The sequence below is a fragment of the Triturus cristatus genome, chromosome 3_2, assembly GCF_964204655.1.
Source record: "Triturus cristatus chromosome 3_2, aTriCri1.1, whole genome shotgun sequence".
NCBI lineage: Eukaryota > Metazoa > Chordata > Amphibia > Caudata > Salamandridae > Triturus > Triturus cristatus.
In genome coordinates this window covers 289,074,034-289,095,812 of record NC_140584.1, presented here as the reverse complement: position 1 = coordinate 289,095,812, position 21,779 = coordinate 289,074,034, and the positions used below count along the sequence as shown (strand labels likewise).

Below are 21,779 nucleotides of genomic sequence, written 5' to 3'. Positions count from 1 at the left end.
AGATGCTCCTCACCCAATACTCGCAGAGCAAGACCCCCAGCATCCCTGGGTATGCGCCATCCTGGAATTTGGGTGCCTACCTGACAGACTTTACATCCTCGTTCTAACTGATGACTTTACCAAATACCCTGAAGTAGAGCTGGTAATGTTGTGTAGTTCCTATATATCCTGTACAGGATCTGTACGTTCGGATATCATAAACTGTGGGTTTGGTGGCACACTGGTTCCGAGCACCCCCACTGGATATGTTAGCCTGTTTTGTATTAGCTAGCTCACAGTGCCACTAGAATCTCCTCTTATCTGGAAGAGAATAGTTTCTAGCAACCTCAGAACATGACAACCCTGATCCCTCAGAATCGTGGAAACAATCCACTACTTTTCACTCAGTCCCTCGTGCTCACTTAGTTTCTCTCGGAGATGCACAGAATAAACAGTCTGGGCATTTCAATAAGGATTTATTGAACAGTTGTTATTCTAGTGTAGAATAGATGTGCTGTAACAGCCATTAGATAGTAGCAGAGATATACGATTAGCAGTACTACGAAAGTAAAGGGATGGTACAGTTCTACCAGTTTGCAGTAATCATGAATATATACAATTACATAAAACACATGATAAGAAAGTGCATACTCCTATGATGCCTCCCTAACTAGATGTACCTAGCATCCGTGTAGGTGTTATTCCAAGAATCCCTCTAAGGTCTAGTCAACCCCATTACCTGAGAAAGGAGAGAATGTGGGACCCCGTCCTGGTCTCGAGTTGGACACTCCGCAAGGGATGTTAGACCACTGCTAGCTGGAGCGTCTGCATTCAGGAACCTCAGCGTCTCTGGCCAGTCTGTCAGCCGGGAAGTCACGGTCTCCTCTGTCTCACTAAGCAAGACAAGATGTATATATATACCCACAGATCTCCCCAGGGTTCCTACCTTGCAGTGTTACTGTGTCAACCTAAAGGATGACATCTGGCTTGAACTTTATACATAGATATTATACAGGAGATGTTTGTACTGCTGTTAGTACTGCTGTGCCTCCAAGAAGCCCCATGCATATTGAATGAGTTTCGAACTGGGGTAAAAACAGCGTTCTGAATGCAGTGTCATATCTAGGTAAAAGGTCAGTCCCTATGAACCGTTATGTATGTAATGTAGGGAAGGATATAGGTGAAAGGTTGCAGTGTGACCTACGCCTATATAAGATACCTATATGGAATATAACACCCACTCCTCTTCTGACAGGACGACATATGTAACCTATAAGTGTCCGACCATTCTAACTAGACATTGGTACGCACAAAGTGTTAAAACATTTCTTTAGCTAAAAATGTTTTAAAACGTCTAAAGATTTCTAAAAGATTTAAAAATAAAAAGAGAGCAAAAAAAAAGATTTTCAGGCCCTAGCTCTAAAAAGTGACAGTTGTTACCACTATAAGCATTAGAAAGCCATTCATGTCCAAATAAATGAAAAGGAATGTCACTTTTGTATCTGAGTTCCAAACTGAGCTTGTTATAAAAAAAAAAGGGCGAATTTCTTCCAGTACACAACAAGCCAAAATGATTCAATTGTTTGTGTCCTGGCTGGTAGACGCAACATTTTTCATTGCTTGCTTCCGCAGTAGATGGCCCCTGTAACACCTCGCAGAGTACGTCAATTGAGCATGGCTTTCATCCTGCCTAGCGTATCAAACCGTATTGAAGAAACATTCTGTGAAGGCCATAACGGCCCCTCCCTGACTGTATGTGTCGGTGGAAACAATACTTGCATACAACAAGTAACCCTGGAGCACACGGTTCCTAGATGTGCGATGCCCAGGAGCATTCCGCAGCAGCTTTGACCGTTCAGCATCAAGTAACTCCGATTTGAAAGTAGCCCGAAAGCTGGAGTAATCACGGCATCTGGGGCACCCCTCAGATGACAGGACAAGTTCGCCACAGAACCATTACAAGCCACGTGCAGTATTATATCCAGACATATGAGTGATCCACTTAAAGCATTCTCACAGTTAGTACCGCTTAGAAACACTTCTTGATCCCCAATCCGGCATCAAAATCTGTATAGTAAGTCACAAGATTCCTTAATGTATTCCTTACCCAATTTTTCATATCTGCCAGCCTGCTTTTGTTCAAGGCAATATTGAGACTGAAAAGTAGTGACTAATGAGTTATGTGGCCATGGATTAGCCATTCCGTGGATGGTGGCTGCCACTGTAAATGGTAATCTAGCCAGTTGTTCGATACGCAGCATTGTATATTTTGCTCCCCTTTGTGCCATTTCTATCTGTTTATCCGTTAGATTGTATTCAGAAAACAGAGCTGCACATAGCTTACACGCAAAGATTGCAGCTTCCAGCTCAACAACATAGTAGAGCGTAACTGAGATTGCCCGTGTTGTAATATGGCCAAATCTTGTTCTAGTATGTCTATCGCAGAAGATACAATGTTGCCTAAGGAATATATTGTGGAGGTCAATGTAGTTAACCCATTGTCTACCACTGCTAGAGATTTTTCTAAGTTAATACGGTAATCTCTCTGCGGCCTCTTGTTGGGATATTTTCCACATTTCATTGTAGGCAGCGTAGATGCCAGCATATATGAAACGTTTCTGACGTGGCTTCCTGGGACCTTGTAAAAAATCCCCAAGAGCCATGTCTTGTGTGAGTAAGGATAAGGTCTGTTTCACCTCAGTGAGTGTTGAGATTTAGCCAATCAAGGCACAACTTCCCAACACAGTAGGCTGTCACTACCCCTAGATGTTCTCTCTGTACATAGTGTGGATCTGGCCTATGGGTGCTGAACCCTTTGGTTTTGCCCATGAATCTTGCCTGACAATAATTGGTGTCTGTGGGCCAATCAGCCATTTCTTCCAATCGGGGTCTGATCTATTGTATTGTATAATGTCATCTACTGTAATCTCTTTCTGTAATGTTGTGTTGCCCTCGGTCCGTCATGGTGTGGGCAGCCGAGGTGTGTTCAAGTCTTTATTCTAGGCTAGTCCAAGGCAAGCCATCTGTTAAACTGCCTCATTCAAAAACATGATCTGCTGAGGGATAAGACATGCTCTAAATAAAGCTTCCGTTACCTGAACTTGCCATTCTCTAGTACCCCAGACTGATTTTAAGTCTATGGTGTCTTTCCATAAGTCGTAACCTTGTTCAGACAACTGGGCAATAAAGGATGCACAGTAAATCTGTTTGGTGTTTAACATATTTTTCTGTGCTGAGGTTGATGCAACCTTATATTAATGAGGCTGGGTCAGACATAGTGAATCGTGAAAAATACGGAAACTTTTGTACAAATGTTTTTGAACTGCCTTTTGGCGGTGTTGGACAATGTTCCCACTGATGGTATGTGAGCACATTTCTAGGATGAGCAGATTTATGCAAAAGATGATGACCATAATGCTGATAACAATACATCGATTCGTAATCTGCTGAGCTCTCCAATGTTTCACTATTAGAGAATGCCGCGGATTTTTCTAAATCAAACCTATTATAAACAGTTTCAAAATCCCAATCATCAGAAAATGTACTCAAGGTAATGAATCACTTAACAATGTTTTAAATAAGTGTGGAATTGTAAAAATTTCTGTCGGGCCAAATGTATCGAAATCAACCTTGTCCCAAACTATGCCAACCGATACAGGAACTGCTGTAATGTTCACTGATGACGAGTCTCTTTGTTCTCGAAGAGCTGATTGATGTAGTTTCACAATTAAATTCCCTTTTTTGGCTTCAGAGCTTTGTCTAAGGTATTTGCCATTAATGAGCATGCTAAAAACTATCACTAAGCCTAACCAAAAAAGAAAGCAAATTATCCCGGAAACCACCCATAGTTCTACCCATGGTGATACCAGTTAATTCTTTTTGAGAAAGTTCAGAAAGTCTTTAACTTGCTGCTTGCGTGATTTTTGGGCTGGCGTCTTTTCAGGTTCACTTGGATCCAAAGAAAACGTATCCAGTTTATGAAGTAGTCAGAAGCAGTTCGATCAATTGTTGAAATTGCATCAGGATTTGTTGAAATCGTACTTTGCTCTTGTCGAGGCATGTTGACGTAGATGTCTGTATTTGGTCCAGTAGCAACTTGTTTGTTATTTTGAGTTTCTTTTTTAAGTTAAACTTCAGGTTCAAGAGGAATGAGTTCCATAGCATTGTTGCATAGTCCTTCATTCCATACAGAAGACTCTTCGAACTTGATTAGTCTTTCCGTTTGAACTTCTTGAATTGTAGCGAGAGGAGGGCATCTGCTACTTTGGAGTCCATGTGGCCTACTGTGCCGTATCGGCCACGTAGTGTGGTTTGATCAAGTCAATTGAGACAAATCTTTTCTCCTTTTTTCTGGTAAGTGGCGGTATAAGTACATTTCTTGTTCCTTTCACTGCTAGGACTGCTACAGGCTTTCGGTAGAATGGCCCAAATTCTTTCTTGTCTGCTCTTTTCTCTCTGATCAGATCCCCGAATTTTGAGATCCAGACAGGTCTTGCTGTGACTGATTTGACTTCCCCCAGTGGCAGTCTGCTTCAGGTGGACATTGCTTTGTTGTGTCCTAGATTCATTTATATCCTGTTTAACAGCCAAACGATCATGAATGTCAAAAGGTTTTTCATCCGCCACTGTGATTGAATGATCAAGTTCAGGTACCCACATTCTTGTCCCAAATAGGACCTCATATGGAGTGAGCCCCCCCTAGAGAACTTCTTGGCATGTTGTTGAGAGGCATCTAGACTCCATAAAATGTTTTACCCAACTTTCACCCATGCCTAATACTCTAGCTGTTAAAGATTGCTTTAAACCTTGGTTTTTTTTCTCCCCACAACCGAATTTCCCTCTGGATGGTACGGAGAAGAGTACCGCAATGCTACACCCAAACTTCCCATAGTCTCCTTGTAAGCCCGAGAGGTAACCGCAGGGCCCTGGTCAGAATGTAATGTGCCAATTGCGTATGTCCCTGTGAAGACTCGCAAAGACCTGTCCCAACCTCAAGGACCATGCTATCCTGGTAAGAATGACGACTGCCCTCAGTAGTTTTCATAATGCACTCTATGGGACTACTCAATCAATCATAGCATTTGTAACGTCCACTACTCACCCGTGAGGGTCTGAAGGTGCTGGGGGGTGGGGAATGCTGCTACTGCTCGAAAAGCCAGGTCTTGAGTCTTCTGAAGGTCAGCAGGTCTTGGGTCTGTCGTAGGTGGATGGGGAGGGTGTTCCAGGTCTTGGCGGTGAGGTGGGAGAACGATTTGCCGCCGGATGTCGCTCTTTGGATGCAGGGGACTCGGGCGAGGTCGGCGGAGTGGAGCTGGCGGGTGGGGGTGTAGAAGCTGAGTCAGCTGTTCGGGTACGCTGGTCCGGTGTTGTGGAGTGCCTTGTGTGCGTGGGTGAGGAGCTTGAAGGTTATCCTCTTGTTGACGGGAAGCCAGTGCAGGTCTCTCGGGTGGGGTGTGATGTGGCTGCGGCGAGGATGTCGAGGATCAGGCGTGCAGAGGCGTTCTGAATACGTTGAAGCCGTTTCAGGAGTTTGGCCGAGGCTCTTGCGTAGAGGGCGTTTCCGTAGTCAAACCTGCTGCTGACGAGGGCCTGGGTGACCGTTCTTCTCGTTTCGGTGGGGATCCACTTGTAGATCTTGTGGAGGGTGTTGAAGCAGGAGGAAGAGACGGCGTTGACCTGCTTAGTCATGGAGAGGGTCGAGTCGAGGATGACCCCTAGGTTGCGTGCGTGGTCGATGGGTGTTGGAGCAGTTCCCACTGTGGTCGGCCACCAGGAGTCGTTCCAAGGCGAAGGGGTGGATCCAAGGATGAGGACCTCCATCTTGTCCGAGTTCAGCTTCAGTCGACTGTTCCTCATCCATTCGGCGATTGCCTTCATTCCTTCATGGAGGTTGGTTTTGGCAGTGTGGGGGTCCTTGGTGAGGGAGAGGATCAGCTGGGTGTCATCAGCGTAGGAGATGATTTTGAGATAGTGTAGCCATAGTCGGTTCAGCCTTGAGGCCAGGGGTCACAAAGGCAGTGCCAGGTGTTGGAAGGGGCAAGCCAGGGGTCACAGCTGCTATCGCTGGTGACCCCTATATTATGTCACAGAGAGTCTCCAAGAGACAAGTGTTAGCTCAAGATCCACGTGTGTTTGTGCAAAATTTTGTTAATTAATGTCAGTACGCACGGGTGGCGCCTATATAGACCCACACAGGCCACAACTGGCTTGTAACAACGTCGACATGGAGCTGTTGGTGTAGCTTCAGGATGTTGTTTGGGGTGTTACACCCCTCCAAACGTGTATTTTGTGGTAAATAGTTGGGTACAAGTGCGGTTTAGTCCCTGTTGCTGGCTGTAAGTGATAGCCCCCTCCCGTGTGTCTGCAGAAGGGCCATAAGTGGGCCCATGGGCGTAGGGACTGGGGGACGTACCCCCCCCCCATATTTTGTAGGTGGGGGTCTCAGGGTACAGGGGCGGGGCGAGGCGAGGGAGACCAGGAAGCTGAAGTTTAAAAAGACAGCGATCTCTTTGGAAATACGAGTCTAACTTAAGACGTTATCATTGAAACGGCCTCCGCATAAGACAGTTGGCCAAGCCATAACTGTAGAGCTATGTTCAGTCCAGTTGGTGCTCACAATGCCTGGTGGGAGGTATACGTGTGACGAATGTTGTCCATGAAGTAGCTGTAAAAGGCGCGCACAAACAGAAGACATTTGGCCACCAGGGATGTAATGTCAGAGGGATATTGCGCGGGGATTCTTGTGGATTGGCACCGTGTGCAGAATCCTTGTGCTTCCTCTGGAGTGGGCCCATTCAGTAGACTTACATTTGGACAAATGACCGAGTTTGGTGGGTGCTCTTTTGATTGAGACTGCAGGATCAAACAAGTGAGTTGGAGACAGCTAAACAGAGGATGCAAGTCAGCTCTTATTTGGAGTGGCGCCCACCCTTTGTCAGCATAATCCTGGGGCAGGTAGGCCCTGATGGTTGGACTGAGCTGTGGCATTTGTTGTTTGTTATAGTAAAAACTCTTAGATGGGCTGTGCAGAGACCAGTGAAATCCTTCATCAGTTGCAAATTCAGGAAATATTTCTGTAATGCACCAACAAATGTTTTACATATATAGAATGTTGGATGGGGATTTTAAGACTAGTTTTTTCTTATAAAGCGGGAACATGCCAAAGGATCTCCTTAAGCGGATGCACTAATTGTTCCCTACTTGAGGGGCACTGCAGGACTCTGTGCACAGGCCACGCTATGTCTGTAGCATTCATGATCTGTTGAAATCGACTATTTCTGGTCAATAATCTTAATGCTTCAGTAGAAGTGAATGAGGCCATTCCGAGCATATGTATACAAATGAGATAGTGAGATGTGCCCCCTTCGGCATGGACACAGGAGATTGATGGGTGTGCTGGCAATACTACGAACTCCTACACAGTGGGTATTACTTCTGAAATGTGGAGTGGGACTTTCTATTTTATGGTGTGCCATAGGCAGGTGAGAGTTTATATTCACGTCAGTGTACCATTTTCTGATAGCTACGAAAGTGTCTCTTGTGGAATCGATTGGTAAACTCATGAATCTATTTCCTTATATGAGCCTAGGTTCTCCTGAGTAGAGAGTAATGGCAATAACTTTAGGACAGTCATGTAGCAACCTCTGTACACCATGCCCTGGTTGTTCTTGACACTAGTAAGGACCCTGCCCTTGACCTAGGAGTCAAGCTTATTTTTGAGGTGCCACAGGTTCAAGAGCGTTTGTGTTTGACTGTATTCTCGAAATATATTCCCTTTTGATGCCCATCCTCAAGATTGTCCTCAGACCCACTTCTACACGGGCATTATTACATAGATATGTCTCTGATACACTCGTGAAAACTGCATTTAGTAACTACCATTTTCTTCATCACATGAACTGTCTAAATGTATTGTCTGTACCACAAGAGTTGATGTGTTACAAGTAGGGAACGGTCTGAGGCCCTTCCAGGAACCGTGAATGACATAAGACCCCATCAGTGGGTGTGGTACATATTCATAAAGGGTTACAGCATAGACTTTACTTTCAGTATTCAAGGCTAACCATACATAGTCTATAGGCAAAGGTTAGCCAAACCATATGGGTCAAGTTTACTAGTATTCAAGGTATAAGCCACTGATGCCTCAACGCAACATGATTGAATCTCTTGACCTCCTGCAGACAAACCCACCTGAGGTCCATTCAATTGGCACTTAGTTACAACAGTTTAGAGCCAGCTGTCTGCTTCTGATTTGGTCCATATCTGTGCTCAGTCTTGGCTCCGTTGGGAGTGCAGCCCCCAAGTGGGCTCTAAATGATGCCCCTCAGCTCTCCAGTTCACTTTGACCCGACAGGGTCTAATTGGGCAATTTGCTATCAGTGACATGGTTGCAATGCCTGCCATGTCATCGGAACTAAAACTGGGGAATGACGAAGGAGAAGTAAGTTAGTCTGACTGGAAAGCATGCAAGTTACCATCACAGTAAGCTTTCGAAAAATAGAAGTCATACCTGATAGAAATAAGTATACGGGTGTATGTGTTTCTATGTCTGTATGTGCTTGTGAGTGTATGCTGGCACATGTTTATGGTAAATGTCTTGTGGTCTGTCCTCCTCCCCGCCCCCCCCGAATATTATGCTGGCCCTAGATTAATACTGTTAGTTCTTTTCATATTGCAGGTATGCTTGACATGATGGTGGCCGCCCTGGCAAATGGTGTCCCTTAAATAATAAAAGTGATTCTTAGCATTTTGTGGGTATTGATTGCACAATGGTACCTACCCTTGAAAACATGCTGGTCCTGATTTAATTATGGCAACTGTGTGCATATATTGTGTGAATCAGTAGCATGCTTTGTCCCACTTTTATCCCACGTCCGTCTGAGGTACTGGCTTTCTCACGTGGCCCCTGAACAGAGCAATTGCTATGAGTATGGAACCTTTTGTATAAATAGACATACATTATATGTCTGTCATTTTCCAGAGCTCACCTACTTTTTTCGTAAGAATAAATATTGAAGTGAAGCCTTAACAATAAAAATTACAACAATTTGGCTCAGAAGCCAGAGGTTGGCGCTATTAAATGATGGTGCACCAATAATCAAGTGTCAGGCATTGACAGAGTAGTGCGCCTACCTCAAGATGTCAGAAGGTGGCAGGAGAACTACATCTCCCAGAAGGCCAGCCTTCTGGGAGGGATCGGAATCAATATAACCACGTACAACGCAGGGAGCATTGTACGTGATTCTCGTTGTTGGTAGAAGTCCTGGGTGCAGAGCAGCTGCTCTGCACGTTGCTGATCGTACCGAAGACTCAAGTGCACACTGTCCGAGGCGCGGAATTCTCTTCCTTGTCCTGTGACAGTAGTGATCGTCAGGAGGGGTTGTCTGGTTTTCGCCACGTTTGCTTGGACGAGCATGGACGTTCTGTATCTTGTTTTTCCCTGGACCCCGGCGGCGGCGGGGGAAAAAGTCTGCATCTCTTTAGGCTCCTGTGGCATTCTCTGCATGTAAGCGCCAACAGTTTCCGAGCCTTGATTTACGTCTGCGGCAGAAAGAACCGGCCGCTAATGAAAATGTATCCGTGTGTTTACAGACTCCCCAAGTAAACCACGGTGGAATTACCGGCTGCTTTTTCTTTTCCTGTTCCTTTTGTTTTACGAAGAGAAAGGCTTGCTTGGGAGTTACGTGGTGTCAAGTGCCGGGAACTATATTGGAGGTACCGCTTTTCTTTTATCTGGTGACTTTTGGGATACTTTGAAAAGTGACTCTAGCATGCATTTTCTGAGCATGTTCTATCTGTATCCAGTTTGTAGGTCCTGAAGGGAAGTGTGTTCTTGGTGCTCGCAGTACTTTGACAGTATTGACTCCCCGACCGAGTGTTATGTTACTTATCGATTTCCTGGAGTTGGCCTTTCTTCTTTTTTGTTTACAAGGGTGTGTTGTAGAGGGTATGTATGTGGACTAGATATTTTCTGTTTATATCAACAGAAAAGGTTGATGAAGTACTAACTGGTTGTGTTTGGTTTTCTGGGTGCTTGTACATTGTTCCCAGCGGTGAGAGAGGAATCTTACTAGACGGAGGAATTACTGCAGACAGGGAAGATCCTTAGCAGGTACTGGAGTGGTATTAGCGAGAACATATGAGTGTAGTCAGACTTGTATATGGTAATAATTTTATGTTTGTTTTGTTACAGGTCTCCCTTTTCCCACCAGCACCTACCCTAACCCTCGCTTGATCGCCTCAATGCTCTGGATATATTCTAGTCAGAGTTTGGGGGTGTCAGGAGGTGGACCCCTTTGAGCATCGCCCAGTTCCTGAGGAGTACTTGTGGTCATGTCATCAAGGCTGCGTAGTCCACTATCCATCACTCTAAGAGGTTAACGCTTTCTCAGTTTTTTGCATGTATTCAATTTTTCTTTTCCTCCTCTGCACCACCTCAGTATCACTCTGCATCACCGCCTCACCAGCACACCACCACCTCAGGATCACTCAGCACCTCCAACTACATTCTACTATATACCACAGCACTCTACACCACTACACACTACTTCACTCTATGCCTTTACACTATGTCACTACACTTTAACAAACTGCACTACATACTACTATATTCTACTCTGCACCACAGTACTCTACCTCACTCTTTTCTGCATCACTATACTTGGCCATAGTGCAACATAGCACTACACAAACCTACTCTAATGCTCTATTCTGCATAACTACACTGTATGCCACTACATTCTATATTACTTCACTCAACTCCTCTCAATCTACTGCACTTTACACCACTACACTGTACCCCACGCTAATCTACCCTGCACCACTCCACTCTATAAAACTATAATTCACTATGCCACACTCTGCACCATTGCACTATATACAAATACAATATACTTCACACCGCTATGCAATATACCACAGCACTCTATACAACTCTACCTCATGGCACAACAACACCAATACACTCTACACCGCTTCACTCAAAACAAATGTTCTCTACACTACTACACTCTATGCTGGTATACTCTGCACCACTGTACTTTAAGCCACTTACCTGTAAGCCACACTACTACACTCTACTGCACTATATAACACTACACTCTACAATTCTAAACTCTCTAATACTCTACTATTTTAAACTATACTCCAAAAACACTCTAATCCACTATATACCACTGCACAACACTATACTCCACTATCTGCCATTCAACAACGCTACTCCACTATAATCCAGTATACAACACTCTTCGCAACTCCATCTATGAACTACAAATCACTTTACTTCACTATATTATAAAACTCTGTACTCCCTCAGTATATAACAGTACACTCCACTCACTGTACTCTACAACACTAAGCACCACACCCTCTCCACTACTACAATATACTCTACACAACACTATATTCAATTCTAATATTATAGTCTACTCTACAACACTATACTCCCTCTACAACACTATACTCCCTCTACAACACAGTTCACAACACTTTAAGCTAATTCATAACACTACTCTTCACTCCTCTAAAGTCCCTTATACGGCGAGACCAATTGGCATTGTCAATGCTTGTTAGCTTTACCACATCAGCAACCATTGTTCGATTCATCGAGGATCCGTGTGCGGATTTCGGATCGTACATGTGAAGTGTTAATGGGACACCATGTCTGGAAACCATCACTTGCACAAGAAGCCAGAGGAGCCTTTCCACCCCTGCCCCCCCCCCTCCACACCACTTCAGATGTAGGGGCTCAAGAAATGCCCGAACGAAAGGCTACTCTGGATGGAAGCCCCGCAACATCCAAGGTTGTGTTTCCCCGCAATACCAGAGCTGCAACCCTGGTACCAATAAGACTGGCTTCTGCCCCACTCCTAACACAAAGCATTAAAGGGCATATCCCTTTTCCAGTAGATACTCAAGCCAGAATTATTTATTTGTTTAAATGAACACCACCAACAGTGCACTCCACCTTTATCCTCAAGCCTTCTTCAACGGTCCTTCACGCTCCATAGAACTCTAATATAGAAATTCCATAGCTCGTGTAGTGACAGCACTAGAGACTTAAAGCTATACACAATAGTCCTTTCTGGGGGCTGTGCAGGGGCTGATCCACCATCCTGGGCACTGCAGGCATTCGGCCACCTCTCTGGAGGTTGTGCATCCCCCAGTTTTGACAGTAGGCTGTTGGTGTCTAGCCTTGCTTGTGATTGCATGGCCTGGTGTTAGGCTGTCATCTTTGCTGAATCAGCAGGCTGAGGGGCTTGCCAGAGCTCCAGAGAGACTGAGAGTTCAGACCTGCATAGAGGTGATGGCTGCATCACAGATGCTTTTGAGTGGCTTCTCTTCATCCGGGCTCTGCATCCCTCCAGAAGGTGCAGTTGGTGAGAAGGGACCAGGGCGTCAATGCTCGTAATTGTTGGTATGGGTATCGTCACATCATGAGTGTTTCTTTAGTACACTCCAGAAATACTGTGTTATCATGAAGGTGGCAGAAGTGCCATAAAGTGGGCCCATGGGACTAGGAACTGCAGGGGACGTGAGCGATTTATCCTCCCATATTTTGGTGGGGAGGACACTGGACAAGGGTGGGTGGGGGTGCAATGTAGACACTGTTTGAACTATATTGGTTTCATGGGGAGTGAAAAAGGACAATATTTTAAACGGGCTGCTGAATCTTTTCCCGTGTCTGAGCCTGCAACACCTATGACACAGAGGATTCTTATTGTGATCTGTGTTCTGGACTGTAGTATTTCATAGTTCATTCAAAGGTCTTTTAAAAGTAGCAGGCTTTTTTGGGGGGAAATTGCTTCTTTTTCCCCCTGCAGTATGCGCTTTCTTCATCCCACTTGCAAGGTGTCAATTAAAGACTTGGTAGGGACAGGTAAACAGATGAATGGCTCCATCACCGTATCTTTCCCCATTGGGAAATACACTGCAGTAGTACAATGTCACACTCTTTATTACAAAGGAGAGGTTATGCAAGATTGCTCTAAAATATAAATGAGCAAGACCATTACAATGTTTTAATATATTGGCATTTCTATAGCACTTTCCTCACCCTTGTGAGTCCTAAATGTTAATGTGTTTTTAGGTTTCGCCTAGGCAGTGCTTGCGCCGTGTCTTCCAGACTTGCTGTATTCAGGTATGGACTTTAAGCTTCTCTCGTTTTCCACTCATCTTTACAATTGGCTTCTCTTCCTGTACTTAAGAAATGATGGACTTATGCTTCATGAATAGGCTTACTAGTCCCTCCTTAGTAACTCCCACTTTTCTGTTACCTCCCATAAGGACAGCCCCTCTTACATGTGTCCTTAAACTCTCGCTTTCATTAGCAGTGTAGGGAGCCATGTTTACTTAATTTATGTCATCAATGTCAAATTATAGATCTGCACTAAGAAGAATTTATTAAAAGTGATCGTTATAAAACATGAACTTAGAACTGTTTCTGCCTTGACAGTTGTCATGTGAATTAAAATTTGCCTAGCTGTTGTGCTGGTAAGTTTCAATTCTATTAAGGACGGGGAGGCGAGGATTATGCCTTCTTTCTTCGCTTTATTTTAACAGCAGCATATTTCCAACAACACAATAACCAAGTATATTTCCCATGAACAATAGGGAAACAAAGTTCCAACAGGAGTCCCTCCTCGCTGTCCACATTCCAGCCAGCCAGCATAGTCCCTTCACACTGTTTCCTCTACCTTCGCCCAAACTATTTCTTGTCGGTTTTCACGCTTCTTGTTTGGAACCATAATTTCCTGCAAAATAGGTAGTGTCAAAGGACTGTGCTGGAACCAATTGCAGTAAAACACCAGCAAACAACAGTATATGAAGAACTTCAACAACTCATTACCACTTTGTAAAGACCTATGAATGGCTTACTTACATTAGAACGTGGAGGATCCACATCTTCAGAGGTCATTGGGCAGGATAATCCTCACCTCAGCGTCCTCAATAGAATTGAAACTTACCAGCACAACAGCTAGTCAAATTTTCATTCGAGGTCAGGACCTGAGGCTCAGAATATGCTTGTTCAAAGCTTGTCAACTATTAGCTTTGGCACCTCCAGTACTGGTTTGAAATGTAACCTCTTAAAGGTGGAGTCAGAGGACCAATCGGCTACGCGCATCAGATCTTCCAAGCGTGCCTGTAACGAATAAGCCTTGGAGGCCTTCACTCCTTTCGCCGAGTGAGCACCAAACTGCTTTGTATCGATCCCCACCTCTTGCATCACCCTCTTGCGATGGTTGGGGACGAGACTGCTCTGTACGGTTTACGTAGCGCAATGAGCAGTTGCTTCCCACCCGGAGGGCGAGTTTCCTCAGTCAATTCCTCATAAGCACACGGGCACTGCACTACACACAGTTTAGGGGAATCCGGAAACGCTGGGTACAAAATGACCCTGGTATTACTCTTGGTCCTTCTACTATCCGTTAATTATACCTCTTTCGGACAAAACACTGTGGCTGAACTGTCCAAAGCCCTCACGTCTGAGACGCGTCTGCACGAGACAACGCATAACAACATTGCCAATTTGGCTGTTAATTTCTTACGGGATAGAAACCTATTTGGTTGCCAAGAAAGAAAAAGATTCCACACCCAATTCACGTCCCAAAGGACGGAGTATCGAGGTTCTGGAGGGAGGGAGGGAGAGGCGAATCCCTCTGAGAAGCCGGCAAACCAAAGGGTGTTCTCACACCGGAGAGACCTGCCCCATAATGTGACTGGCTGAAACCGCAGAGCGAGAGGTAGTGATTGACCTATAGGGCAGAACATCCTCCGCCAGACTCGCCAGGAAATTGATGACGTGGACCACACCTGCCCCCACGGGATCAACACTCCATTGCACACACCAACTACGCCATCTGTGCCAGGCCGACTGGTATCTCTTGGTCATGCTGTCTGCCCATGCCTTGGTGAGCAAGTCCTCAGCTTTTCTTGAAAGGCCTGGGAGCGACCTGCGACGCTGGAGATCTGCCAGGCCATTATCTTCAACATTCCTTCCACTACCAGCCGATGGGTTTAGGAGATCTGGATTGAGGAGAATGTGAGGAAAGTGGGGGAGTCGGATTGGAACATCCCAAGAAAGTTCCAGAAGAACCGGAATCCAGTCTTGATACCTCCACCAGAGTGTGATCAATACTACCTCCACCTGCTGGCGGCAAAGTAACTCGGACACTCGCGTCATCATGTTGAACGGATGGAAGGCATAACCGTGCTCCCGCTGCCAGTCCTGGAGAAACGCATCCATCTCCTCCGCCTGCACATCTGGCCGCCAACTGAAGTATCTCGGTAGCTGATGATCTAAACGTGATGCAAAAAGGTTTACCGAGAACGGGCCCTATTTCTCCGACAACTGAATAAAGACCTGAGGGTCTAGGTTCCACACGCTGGCATCGAGGTGACAAGAATGACAGTTGGCCACTTCGATCTCCTCCCCCGGAAGGTACTCTGCCATCACTGGGATCTGGTTGTCTAGGCAGAAGTGCCAAAAGTCCCTGTCTTCGTTCGCCAACATCCTGGTTCTGGTGCCACCTAGGTGGTTGATGTACCAGACCGCAGAGATGTTGTCGAACTTGAGAAGTACGCACAATTGTACCCTGTCTTTCGTCCAACATTGCACCGCAAATGATCCTGCCCGGAGCTCTAGGCAGTTGATGTGCAATGACTGTTTGTGAATGGACCAGGCTCCACCCGTGGAGAACTCTCCTTACCTTGCTCCCCAACCGGAGCAACTGGCGTCTGATTCGATGATCATATCTGGAGCGTAACCAAATATGACCCGACCATTCCGCGCCTCTATGTGGGTGAGCCACCATTTCATCTTGTCCCTCACATTGTCTTTTTGAGGTGATGTGCCTTCAGGCGCTGCATGGCACGGTAGTGCAAAGGCCCACGAAAAATGGCCTGTATGGAGGAGAGAAGACCTACGAGACGCGCCAGTTGGCACAAGTAAATCTGATCCTTCACAAAGGTCTGGTGCAGTTTTTGCCTGATCTTCGTCATCCTACTGGAGGGGAGACTCAGAGTGGAAGGCACAGAGTCCACATTGAAGCCTAAAAAGGTTGCACAATGGACCGAAACCAACAGGGACTTTTTCTCGTTTATGTTGAACCCCAGTCTCCGGAGAAGGTCGACCACGGTCTTCAACTGGTTGGACAGCCTCCTAGGGCACTGATCCAGAAAGAGCATGTCGTCCAAGACGACCATCATTCGACCACCCTGCGCACTCAGGAACTCCACCGCTGGTCTGAGACCACAGAGCGGGGGATAACCCAAAAGGGAGCGTGGTGAACTCAAAAACCTGCCCTTCCCACCTGAACTGCAGAAAACGCCGATGAGCTGGGAAAATAGGGACTGTCGGGTACGCGTCCTTCAGGTCGAGCGGGACCATCAGGTCGAGCGGGACCATCCAGTCAAGTGGTCTCAGCCTATCTGTCAAAAGACCAGACCAAACCAATTACACAGGAGTGGACGATGGTCCCTACGCCTCACCACTAGTACTCCCACCAGCAGGTTTTCTCCTGGTGAGCGAAACGGCAGGGGGGGAAAGTGGATAAAGAGACTGCCTTGGAATGTATTTCCACTGGACACCTCCTTCGTCTCAGCTACTCTGCGTGGGACTGGGTACACTGCATCTGCATGGGGAGAAACCTAATCATGCAACAAACATTCTACTACAATTAATTTTAAACATATTTTCTTTCTTAACTCTTTCATACCCCACAGTCCAAGGCAATTGCTTCTCTCTAATGAAGATAAATTCCTTCTTTTTTTAAAAAATTTTATTTTATTTTTTGTAAGGTTTTTGGTCGAATAATCTTCTTAATCCTCAGTCTTTGTTTTGTCAATTTCTTTTCAAGAAATAAGAATGTCTTTAAGCTTAAATCCTTAGGCAATACACAAGTACCTTTTCTTCCTGCTGCTCAATCCTCAAGATGAAGGCTTACCGGTCTGACTCTTCTTCGTAGGGTGGGAGGTCTCTTCTTGCAATGTACCTTAACACAAGGAAAGGAGTTACCCAAAAATTTCCTGAATAGAACTTCAAAGAAAATGCTACACGCATTAGAGGGAATTAATCCTACAACTCTTTTCTATGCGCGATGCCGCTATGGTGACTGGAAGTCTTTTATTTGAAAAAAAATGAGTCTTGTTGCACATGCGTTAAATATCGCCGCTTACACTGAAAACTTGTCAAACAGGGCGCAACACTACTGCCAACTCAAGGTTGAGACACTTTTTCCGAAAAAACAAATGCCTCACAGGAATTCTCTTCAGACGACAGGCTCAAAGAACGGACGCTACGCGCCTCACTGCACAGTTGTAGTGCGCTGTTCCTCACCGGATCAAGCGCATTAGTCTCCTGGCTGTCGCGCTCTGGGGAAACACTAGAGTGCTGACCCAGAGCTGATGTCTCTGGTCCACTGGCTGCTTTATTTGCCATTTGTAAGTTTAAGCAGCAGATTAAAACTCTTCTAGCAGATGCATATTGACGTTTCCAATGAGGATATTTGCTGACGCTAGTAAACGCTTGCCTACGTTTCTGTTAATTGCACTCATGCAGACACTCACCACCATGGTCCTGACAACATCTCTGAGCAGGTGGATCCCCTCCATTTTGAAGTGGCGGTAAACCACCCACTTGTTGAAACTTTTCAAGTTGATGCCCGACCGCCATCGACCTTGTCGACTATGAAAAGATTGCTGATGAAACCACCGGGATGCTCTGCTGCTCGTCAAATTGCCCCTTTTTTGGGTCGGAGCTCGAGCAGATAGGACGTTAGCCTGCACCCACGGACCGGAATTAATTCGTTTTTTTTCCCGGCACCATTTTCATTGAGAATCGTAGAGTGATTATCACAAGAGACAGGACGATTGCCTGTAATCCTTCACCACATCGAGGTCTTTACAATTCGGAAGACAGTGGTCGATTCCCTTCACTGGGATACCCACTTTGGAAGAACCCATGCAGTACACCTTTGTTACTGCATACACACCAGCCCTCTGAATCACCACGGGCCCCAGTAGGCTGTCCCCAATTTCCTTGTCCTGATGAAGACCCGCATTGACTAAGACAGTAATGCCCTCCTGGGTTGAAACGTCGACATATCCCCTGGACCAGCTGAAAGACTCTGTATAAAGACTCATTTATTCAGTCTACAGAACTATTCAAACAGCCGTTGTATTCTGGCCTTTTAAACGTCGTTATCACGAAAGTCACTTTGTATATATTACGCACCTCACTATAGCACTGAGCACCACTCTTCACTTTGTCACAAATTACAGTTTACTTTTTAGAGTGACAGCCATACAAATTGAATGTGGGGATTTATAAATGACGTAATTTATAAAACTTTTCAAATACCCCCTCTTTTGGTCTCTATGTGTGTTGCTTATGAGAATTTGTCCTTCATGAAAATTAACCTTTGATTGATTCAATGTTTTAAGAAATAGTACATACCCGACAGAACCATTGTTTGTTTTATATATGATCGCCCAGGTTCTGAGGGATACTGGGTTACCCCATTGTTACTATAATTTCCTTTTTTGAGGAGGGCGGAGACCTGTTCACGTACCAGCTCGGTATCGCGTTGCGAGAAGGAGATGGGACGGGTCCGGTTTAGCTGACGTGGACGTCCATGAAAATCCAAGCGGAAGCCCTGGACTGTCTGCAGCACCCAAGCATCGCTTGTGAGGGAAACCCAAGCCGGAAAAAACAGCGTCAAGCACCCCCACCTGCAAGCTCGCAGAGGGTATTACACTCCCCTCTTCCAGCTCCCTGTTGCTGGCCTCTTTGGCCTCCACAGCCATGGAACTTCTGCCCTCTGGTGGGATAGAAATTGTTGAAGTGGGCATTGTCTTGATATTGTCCTTGCCCGGAGCCTTGCACCCTGTCAGAGTTGGAGAAGCGGCAGGTCGTGCGGCCCCTACCACGACCAACCCGGGGAGTGAAAATCTTCCTGATATTCTACTGGGCTCTGTCAAATGAGGTGAAAGTCGCCCCAAACATTCCTAACTCTTTGATGAACGGGTCGCCAAATAAGCCTCCCTGGGCCACACCGCCTGCCTCCGAGGAAGCCGGGTCACCTAACTTGGGGTGTTGTAAATTGGCTGCGATTGGATTAGCATTAGCGGAATCCATTTGGTATTTAGAGGCTGTCTTGTCCATTTTCAGGAATCCCTTTTGTATTTCTGGCAGCCATTTTGTTTGCCATGTGCTCACCATGTGCTTTGTCCTCCTTTAGTGTTAACTGCTCTTGTAATCTGCCTAGAAACAAACTATATTTAGTATCTTTTACCTTCGCACATGCCTAGTTGAGTTTACAGCTGTTAGTAGTATGTAACTGTCAGGATGTGTTTACTAGCATTGGCAAATTGTTAACTCCTCCTACTTGTCGACTGTGCAGTTTCTGTATGACCATCTATGTGCATAACTCTTATGTGTACTTGTACCGCCTTTTTTCAGCCCCTGTGTGGGTATAAAAGGACCATGCTCTTTCTGTTCAGTGTGCTACTTCACTCAATACCGAAGGGTGCTGTGTGAATGTAGTTCCACCTCATGAGGTTTATTAAACTTTGTATTTTCTATTCCAGTTTCTGTGCCAACTTCTTCCTATTGGTCTGAGGACTCTGTGCAGAGAAGGGCGAACCCCTTGCACTGGTAGGCCTAGCTGAGGTCCACTTCTACAAATGTCCACCTTCATTAGGATCCACCGCCTTCTCTCCGTGGAGAGCGCACAATTCGCGTTTCCAATAAACACTTTCGCGCGCTGCGCCCAGCTCGCGAGAACTTTCAAGGAGATAAGGGCACTGGACACCTTGGCCTCTTTGGCCATGTTAAAAAGTTTGGTGACAGGTCGCACTGCATCTAGCAATTTGTCCTGGCGCGTATGCCAGGAGCGATCAATGCCCTTTTCAGGTTCCCGTACGAATTTTGCTAGTAAAGTTGTCTTCCTGGGTGTTAGGGCAACCTTTCCCTCCAAACTTGGGCGGGGACACTCTGAGAGGTGTGGCGCAGCGGTGGAGAGGTGTGGCACAGCGGCCAGGGCAGCTGACTTCGGAGCAGAGGGTTCACGGTTCGATCCCCGGCTCCGGTGGCAGCTCAGCTCCGCACCATGTGACTCTGGGAAATAGCTCACTTAATTTCCACGACGGCCCCCAGCGCCTTGAGACCCGTAAGGGTGAGTAGTTAGCGCGTTAGAAGTACAGATTTACATTTACATTTTTTGCGAGCGTCCTTGTCCATTGGTTTGTGCAGACGGCTCGCCACATACTGGGCCACTTTATCCATGGGAACCCACTCCGTAGACCTGGGGTGGACAATGTCATCCGGGTCCAACATATCAGAGGCCCCCCCCCCTGGGTGGGGCAGGAGTTGGCGTTGGGAGCTAACACATAGAGGAATCCACTTCTTCGTCAGTGCCCCCGGGGGAGTCGCCATTATCAAAGGGGTCGGGAGAAGCGGTGCGCAGAGGCGTTGAGGTGCAGTCCGCGGGGGACACCAGGTCAGGCTGCGGGGGCATCTGCACCAAGAAAGCCTGTTTCAGACGGACCAAAGCATCTACATCCACCCCTTGAGGTCATAGTTTCTTAGCAGGGGAAGAACCAGAAGGTTGAGGCACAAGAGGGGACTTGGGGGTAACCGGCGCGGGAGCAGCCCACTTGACGCACTCTTTCGCTATCTGCGCTGACAGGCATTGCTCCAAAGGCTTCATGGCTTGGTTGACAACCCTATAGATGGAGTCATCCACTGCCTGGTAAAAATCTTCATCCCAGGGGAGGTAGGCCAAGGGATCCTTCTCCTGGTACTGATCTTGCTCCGACTGCATAGTTTTAGGTTAGTATATGGGTGTAGTACTGGTAAGTAAATTAGGAGCACAGGCAGCTTGGTGCTGAAATCACTATTTTAAAGGCACTACAGGCGCTCTGTTTACAAGCTGGGAGGAAGCCCAGACAAATAAGGGTGATCAAGGGCACACGATTAATGAAACGGTGACGCAAACCCTGGACAAAGTGTTGTGCTGAAATTTACTTTCCAACAAAAATCCTGATTTGCTTTGGATAGTTACCGACCATAACGCAAAGTAGAGGTAAGTGCTACTTTGTGGCAAGAGTCTGTTCCATGGGTTGTACAATGGCATGACTCTCGCCGGGACGTCTATTTGGAATCTCCACAGACCACTGCACCAAAAGATGTACCAAGTGGTTCGAGAGTGGACTCCACTTCTCTTATCATTAGAAAGATGGTGCTCCCAGAATAATATGGGCCATTGTTATCCTGGCCGCTTTGATCGCATGGTGGCCAGTATAAATATTTTTCATATTTTCCTCACTATTGCAAGCCTTTGCAGAGTGACTACACAACTCTGCCCTGGAACCCTTTTAGTGGACCATATATGGGCAGAAACATGTTGACAATTGAAAAGGGTATATGTGCTTAATCCCTAGTCCTCTTTTTAAACTCTATTCCAGAGGCCTACTGAATAAAGTCTACTCGGACCCTTGGAGATAGTTTTATTTATTATCATTGCAATTCTTTCCACTCACTAACCCCTTTCCATCGCTATTCTTTGAAAAGCACCTCGGCTCCTTCCCGTAGGGGAGTTGTAGCCCACACCATGGACCTCGCAGTTCGGGTGTGAGGAGGCAACACAATGATGAAGCATGCCGCCCTTGGGTGAGAGGGTTCTTGTGTTAAAAGGATTTTTTCCCCAGCAGCTCCATCGCATACATGTACCAGTGGGTATACACGACACAACTTATATTCATGTGATCTGCCTGTCACGTTCGATCTGACAACCAGACGC

At 46.1% G+C, this 21,779-nt stretch overlaps 1 long non-coding RNA gene across 2 annotated transcripts in view; it reads left to right on the top strand.

Annotated features, from left to right (window-relative positions):
• LOC146857172 (uncharacterized) overlaps positions 1 to 21,779 on the top strand; it is a 227,290-nt gene that overhangs the window by 29,455 nt on the left and 176,056 nt on the right. Inside the window, exons 1-2 of one of the 2 annotated variants that reach the window (XR_014979864.1) lie at positions 10,048 to 10,090; positions 10,172 to 10,354. The exons of the other annotated variant lie outside the window; for it this stretch is intronic. This is a non-coding gene — a long non-coding RNA (uncharacterized LOC146857172). Of the gene's footprint in view, positions 1 to 10,047; positions 10,091 to 10,171; positions 10,355 to 21,779 lie in introns of those variants that run through there. 2 annotated transcript variants of the gene reach the window in all.